At 51.0% G+C, this 6495-nt stretch overlaps 1 pseudogene; it reads right to left on the bottom strand.

The window, feature by feature from the left end:
- Positions 1-1451: 1451 nt before the first annotated feature.
- Positions 1452-3951, bottom strand: LOC123153662 (G-type lectin S-receptor-like serine/threonine-protein kinase At2g19130; annotated as a pseudogene).
- Between the last annotated feature and the right edge of the window lie 2544 nt (positions 3952-6495).

The following is a 6495-nucleotide window of genomic DNA, read 5'->3' as shown; positions in this document are numbered from 1 at the left end:
AATGGAGGTTTGCATTCATGGAGCTATCTGATTTATTAGAGTGGACTTTATAGATTGTTGTCAGTTTGTTGAATGATGATAGCATTTTCAGTTACACAAGGAGAACTTCAGCCTTGTGTAATTCTCTGTTGGAGGAACTAGGATAGTCGTTTCAGACCTCACTAGCATTCTCTGTTGGTCCACAATACACATGATATTATTCCGGTACACTTCTAATGCCTCTCCTACTGTAGTTACTTCGTACAATATCATTGTACAGCCAAATTAGGTGCTTTTGGAGGAAGATTACTCTGGGTTGATCCTTTCATTCTCACTTATATATATTTGATTCATTAGTTTTATTTGAATTCAAAACTATGTATTTTGTCACAAATCTGCCAGGAAATTGTCTTCCTGTAACACCTATTTAATCTTGCTTCTTGGTCAATTTAATCCCGAAGATAGAATCATATGGATAAATGAGCAAGACAACATGCGACATGAATGTTTGTGTTGGGGGTCCATGTGCAAAAACAAGGCCAATGGAGACGTGATGGAACTTTAGTTTGCACTCTCTCATTTCAAAATAAACAAGAACTCTATGTTGTTCATCAATTTTTTACCTTATCATATTACATTCAAAATGGATGGGTGCGGCAACGCGCGTCATCAATGATCTAGTATTCTAGTACCAACCTATATCTTGTAAGCTTGAAATCACCACCCATCACACAAGGTAGAGGATTACCATTATAAACCCTAGACAATGTTGATAAATCTTAATGAACGTATTTATACTTTTCTAAGTACAATGGCAAAAGTCAAGAAGACGGTAAACTTGAGTGACCATTGGTGCAATCTATTCACTTTCTTCTGGATTCTATTCACTCCTACGGTCCTGCCTAGACGATTGATGCGACGTGAGTGGCGAGCTTAGCCATATACCCACCTATATACTCAGTATCTTGAGAATGGTTTCGTGATCTCCAAAAAATATCTTTCAGTTTAAAAAAACGCTTACCGCACGAAACTACTATCTCATGTTGATCAGTTGGAGCATTTAACGTGAGAGGAACGAAAGGGCGTTTAACAATCCTTTCACACCATCGCAAAATGTCATTGATGAAATCAAGAACGTGAAAATGGCTAGCCTAGGACTATCTGATCGTCGTTTAGCTCCTTGTTACTGGTGGTCATCATGTCGAACTTTCGTGTCTTGTCTTGTTATTTTAGCTTTGATTTGTTGGACTTGTAGTTGTTGAACTGGTCGTGCTTACTTTCCTCCCTCTTTAATAAACGCATGCAGCTCTCCCAACGCAAAATTAAGCTGTTGTTCCGCACGTGCTTTGACAGTATATAGTACGTGACGATGACTTGAACACCTAGTCCGAATGGGTAATTTAGGTCGGCACACGTCCTTTCTCACGACTTGAACGATGTGTAAGAAGATTGGCCCAGCCGCGCCGGGTGGATTAGGTGGACGTGAGAAGGTGCTGCAGAGCCTGCGGCACCGGCGGCGCGTGGACCTGGATGGCGCCCTCCAGCCCCTGCACGACCTGCGCCATGCTCGGCCGCTGTGCCTCCTGGTCCTGAATGCACCAGCACGCCCGCTCTAGCTCCTCGGGCTTCACGTTGCCGCGCAGCCGTGGGTCTGCCACGGCGCCCACCTCCCCTTGGACGACCTTGCCGGCAGCCCACACGGGGAAGAAGGTCCATGAATCACTGCTCCCGCTCCTTGCCGCCTCCACCATGCTAGACCCCTCAGAGTTTCGTCGTCCCGAGATGAGCTCAAAGAGCACCATTCCTAAGCTGTACACATCGGCCTTGGCACTGATGGGCTGCCCGGAGATCCACTCCGGCGCCAGATACCCGATGGTGCCCCGCATTGTCGTCAGCGCGTGGCTGAAGTCCCTCCCCACCAGCTTCGCCATCCCGAAGTCGGCGATTCTTGGAGACATGTTCCCGTCCAGTAGGATGTTCTCCGGCTTAATGTCGCAGTGTATGATGCACTCGTGACAACCGTGGTGCAGGTAGGCCAGCCCTCTCGCCACGCCGACCATGATGTTGTACCGTTCGCGCTAGCTCGGGCTCACGCCGCTGCCGAAGAGGTAGCGGTCGAGGGAGCCTCTGGGCATGTACTCGTAAACGAGCATCTTCTCGACGCCGGATGAGCAGAACCCGAGGAGACGGACAAGGTTCACGTGCTGGATGAGTCCCAACGTGCTCACCTCGGCCCAGAACTGCTTGTCGCCCTGCCTCCCACCAAGACTTTCCAGCTTCTTCACTGCCACATGGACCTGGATTGCGTTGTCTCCTTTATGCCGCTTCAGGACACCGCGGTACACCGAGCCGAAGCTGCCGCCGCCCAGCCGCTCTGAGAAGTTCTTCGTGGCGGCACGGAGGTCGCCGTAACTGTACACGGCCAAGGAGGACCCCTTCTCGTTTTCCATGCTGGCTAGTCGTCTCCTCCGAGCAAGGAGAATCCTCCAGGCCAGTATCACCAACACGCTTAATGCTGCAACGCCGGCCAACGGGATGCCAAGAACAAACCATAACTTTCTCCCTCGTTTTTTCCTGTTTGAGCCATGTAGAACTTGCAATCCTGCTTCTGAAAGTCGGAGATGGAGGTCTAACCCAGAGACGCCGGAATCCGCATAGAGATGCTCAAGGTTGCGGATCTCCCCGTGCCAAACGGTGCATCCCCCGCCCCGGCGGAGAAGGCGTAAGCCTGGCAAGAGCAGTTCCTTTGGCAAGTTAATTCGCACTCTACTTTGCTCTGGGCAACGGCCACGGCGAGGGACTCGTCGGGGAGCTTCATGTCCGGCAGAGCTAAGAACCCGTCATTCGTCGACCCGTTGTGCGCGCATGTGAGCGGCGAGCTCCGGCGACAGCCACCGCTCCAGTCGTTGAGTGTCCAGTCCTCCTCCGACACCGGAGCGAACCCGGGCGGGCACCGGCATGGCAGTTGGCTCCTCTGTTCACAGATGCTGAACACGCCGCAGAGCGCGTACACTTCACACTGCATGGTGAGCGCCAGCTCTGTCTCGCGGGCACCCAGATGTACAGCTTCGCTTGTCCGGTTAGATCGAGCACCAAGCGCGTGATGGTCGTGTTGTCCGTGATGACGTTGGTGAGACGCCGGTACGCCGACGTCTCCTCGTACGACGTGATGCTCCTCGTCGCGTCTGGCAGCCTCTCGAAGACTTGCCCCGTCCAGACGCCGCTCCGCCAGTACGCACGGGAACGGTTCCACATGTAGAAGAACTCGCTGGTGCCGTTGGGGTCTATCATGTCGGTGAACATCCCCGGCGCGGGGTCTTGGGAATTCCGCCACGACGTCAGCGTCTGGTACTCGCTGGTGAGCTTGTTCTCGCCGATCCACGCCCCTGGCACGTGTGTGTCCGTCGGGTGGTCGAAGCTCTGCCACAGCACGTTGGAGGAGTTGCCGCCGTCGACAAGGACCAGATTGCCGTCGTCGCGGATCTCCGCTGTGTTGGAGCCCGGCGACGACAAGGATGAAGACGAGAGGTTCGAAGACCACACGACGACCGGCGAGGCCGAGGCGCTGGTGGGACCGACGAGCTCGATGTTGCCATCGTCGGCGGACACCCGGAGCTCGGCGGAGGCGACGCCGGACAGGGGGGTCGCGCGGTTGCCGACCCAGATGACGGTCTGACCGGGGATGTTCTTGTACCATATTCCGAGGTAGAACCTGCCGTCGGAGCTGCCAGCGGGGCTGAAGAGGCCGAGCTCGAACTTGCGCTGTGCCGATACCAGCGTGTCGCGGCCTCGCAGCTGACGCCGTGCCGAGACTGTCGCCGCCACAAACGGAGCAGGGGCGAAGCACAAAGCAAGGGCTACGGAAGTGGCAATGGTCATGAGTGACATTGGGGAGCACCTCCCTTTGCCGGCGAATTCTCAGGAATGTCAACGCTCGTGGTGATCCCGGCATATTAATAACCAAAATCAGTTATACGCTTCGTGCATGGCTGGTGTGATCATGAATTGGCTTGAGCGGCGAAAGTGTGCTGCCAGTCCTCCCTCCCATCTATCGATTTGACTAAAGAGGTTCCGTTATTGGCAGAAATCACTGATCTGACCTCAGGCAGAAATCAAATCACAAACTGATCTGGTCACGAAAAAATTTCACTCTGCTGACCCTTTGGTGTGGCGCCCGACAGCCGGGCGCCGCACCCTACTCTGCAGCGCCCTTCCCTTAGGCGTCGCACATCCTGCCAGCGTGGCAGCCCTGGTCCAGTTGCGGCCCCACACGCACCTGTGCAGCGCCTAAGAGCTAGGCGCCACACACCTGTAATGTGCAGCGCCTAGCTCTTGGGCGTCCGAGTTCATTGCTTACAGGCTGTCCAACCAAATGTCGTAGTAATGTTTGAATTGTCTTAAGTTATGAACTCGTCGGCTTAAAATTTGTGTTTGTTCAAATTGTTGTGATGCTGTAGTCATTGTAAGTATTGTGGATGTGATGCAAGCCAACAGCAGGGACTCCTTGCCCTAGCCTGACATCTCTGTTGTACTTCCCCTTTGCTAGATCCTCAAAGTTTACGGGTTCTTCAAGAATATCCTCATTATATGCCGGCGGGCATATCTCAACTCGAGTAGTTCCAATAAACCATCGTACGTAGTTATCAAAAGCAAGTGAGTTGTGCTCACGAAGCGGGGCGCGTGCAGTGCTACGAGCTTGCTCCACACAAAGCTGGAAGCGGGTAACATACGCAGAATGATGCTTGGCCCAGTCCTTTATCTTCCGTTGCCTTCTCCTGTCCAACCTGCGTGGTATAAAACCAAACATTAGCACAATCAAAAGGAGTCCCGATGATTAGACAATACGCACACATGCTCTCTTACCTATGAAGTGCTTTATCCGTGTCCACCCAATCCGGCGGGTGAGGCTGGAAAAGACCAAACTGACGATACACGCGATGCGGCAAATGAAACTCAACCGCCCAGTTGCATATCAGTGGGCACCGCATAAGCCAGAGATCCTTATCCCGCAAGCACATCGGGTTGAGGCGGAACTCCGCGGTGTACCCCAAGCTCTCACCCGCGCCATATGGCTGCCATTCCACCTATGAAACAGGGCAACAATGCAAATTTGATAACTATTTTTCAAGCAAGCATGAGAAAGGACTAAAGTAATGACCTCCTTACCTGCTCAGGCGTAATCGTGTCCAACTCGGCAATGTACTTTTGGAGCGTTCAGATTCGGCGTGGACCGGCTGACCAACAGAATCCACGGGAGTAGTCCTGCCTGCTTGATGTACGGTGTGTACCGCTCATCGTAAGGCATGGCAGGACCAGAGACCCCGTGATACCGAATCTTCAGAGGTTCAAACTTCTGCAAAAAATAAGTAATGACAAATCTTAGGGCATGTAAATTTCAACTAAAGGCAAATTTGCAAAATATTTAGATTACTCATTATTACCTTATCCTTCTCGCGCATCATGTAGGCCCGGTGTTGCACGTCGTAGACATCGTCCAGAAGCCAAACCATCCTTACAATTTCAAACAATAAATATATAAAAGTTCATCTTCATCTCAAATATCGGTATACACTAAACATATAACATGTGTTCAACTACAAGAATCTCAACATCTCCTTCTCACACAATGAATATGTCATATGTGTTCAAATAAACTAAACATCTAATATTTCAAATAAACTCAACATCTAATATTTGAAATAAACTGAACATCTAATATATATCTAAACAAACTTCTCATATATGTCTACAAAAATCAACATCTCATAGTTATCTATAAAAATAGGCATCTCATATATATCTAAAAAAACTAAACAATCTAGGGTTTTAACAACAAGAATCATATATTGTGAACTAATAAATAACACTACGGTACTACCAATATGAATACACATCCTAAATCGAGCAAACCAAACAAATCAAGGGTTCCATCAAATCATGGACAAATCTCTAGAATGGCAACAAATTTACGGAGCAAAAGAAAGAGAAGGGAAGAGTTTACCTAGTAGGATGGATTGGGGATCGGATCCACGGATCAAATCTTCAGATCTGAGAGGGATGTGGGGGGATTAGATGGGGGCGGCGCCGCCGCCGCTGCTCTCTGTCCAGAGAGCGGAGAGATGAAGAACTGCCTGGTTGGGCTGGGGCGGCCGCGCTTAAGTCACTGTGCAGCGCCCAAGGGCTAGGCGCTGCACGTCAAAGTGTGGCACCTAGCTCTTAGGCGCTGCATAGGTGCGTGTGGGACCGCAACTGGACCAGGGCTGCCACGCTGGCAGGATGTGCGACGCCTAAGGAAAAGGCGCTGCACAGTAGGATGCGGCGCCCAGCTGTCGGGCGCCACACCAAAGGGTCAGCAGAGTGAAATTTTTTCCTGAACAGGTCAGTTTGTGATTTGATTTCTGCCTCAGGTCAAATCTGTGATTTCTGCCTCCGTTATTGCTGACCCAACAATCACGTGGCTGACCATCGTTTCGTTTTTGACGGCCTCATGTCTTTTGGTGAGACGCTTTCATGCTA

Source organism: Triticum aestivum, chromosome 7A (assembly GCF_018294505.1).
Source record: "Triticum aestivum cultivar Chinese Spring chromosome 7A, IWGSC CS RefSeq v2.1, whole genome shotgun sequence".
NCBI classification, from domain to species: Eukaryota; Viridiplantae; Streptophyta; class Magnoliopsida; order Poales; family Poaceae; genus Triticum; species Triticum aestivum.
This window is presented reverse-complemented; position numbering and strand designations above follow the sequence as displayed.